The 826-nt window shown below is 54.7% G+C and overlaps 1 protein-coding gene across 2 annotated transcripts in view; it reads left to right on the forward strand.

Moving 5' to 3' along the window:
* Positions 1 to 826, forward strand: part of Prcd (photoreceptor disc component) — a 7,138-nt gene that overhangs the window by 3,880 nt on the left and 2,432 nt on the right. The gene's annotated exons all lie outside the window — the stretch shown is intronic.

Consider the following 826-nt stretch of genomic DNA (forward strand, 5'->3'; position numbering starts at 1 on the left):
TGTGAGTGTGTGTGGTGTGTGTGTTCTAGCCCTCACCACAGTCACTCCCTGTGGGCAGGTCAAGTGGGAGAGGGAGTCCGTGCCCCCCTCTACTGGACCAAGGCTGTGTTGCTTTGCTTCTGCAATGATGAGAGTGTGGGACAGGTTCCCAGGGGAACCTTCTTCTGTTGAAGGAGCAGGGAGCGGAGGGAGGAGGCAGGAGCTGCTGGGGGCTGATTTGCTCTCTTGTCCTTGGCCCTCCCTCCTCCTCCTTTCTCTGCCACCAACCGGGCTCAGCTGCTCAGTTGCCTGAACCTCCAGCAGGATTCGCTGCCCAGTCCCCAATAGAAGGCACAGGAGGAGCATGACATCACCAGCACTGAGTGCCATTGGCTGGGTAGCCCCTGCGGGCAGGACACTGTCTCCAGTGGCCAGAAAGTTAACTCTTCCCTAGGTTGAAGCCATGTGGCCTTTGTGGGGTGGGGGGCAAAGTGGTGTATTTTTCTAGACTTTTCCTTCACTGGCTCATCAAAGTCTTTTGGATAATGAGGGGCCTCTACGCTCCTCAAAACACCGAAAATGTAGAGCAGTGTTTATTTAGTGCCTGTGTGTCAGACATGTGCCTGCCCATGGGCTCCCCAGCAGGGCAGCCATCTTGAAATCATCTCTCATCCTTAGAGAAAAAGGGGGGGGAATACCTCAGGAGCTTTGGGATTCAGGGCCCACTGGAAGGAGGGTGTCCTTACCAACTTGTTCTCAGTCAGTGTGGAAGGGTAAATATGTACTGTGACCCCTAAAGCTGGCCTTGTTGACAGTGGTTGCAAGGTTGCTGGGAAGCACAGTGGAA

Source organism: Microtus ochrogaster, chromosome 7 (genome assembly GCF_000317375.1).
Source record: "Microtus ochrogaster isolate Prairie Vole_2 chromosome 7, MicOch1.0, whole genome shotgun sequence".
NCBI classification, from domain to species: Eukaryota; Metazoa; Chordata; class Mammalia; order Rodentia; family Cricetidae; genus Microtus; species Microtus ochrogaster.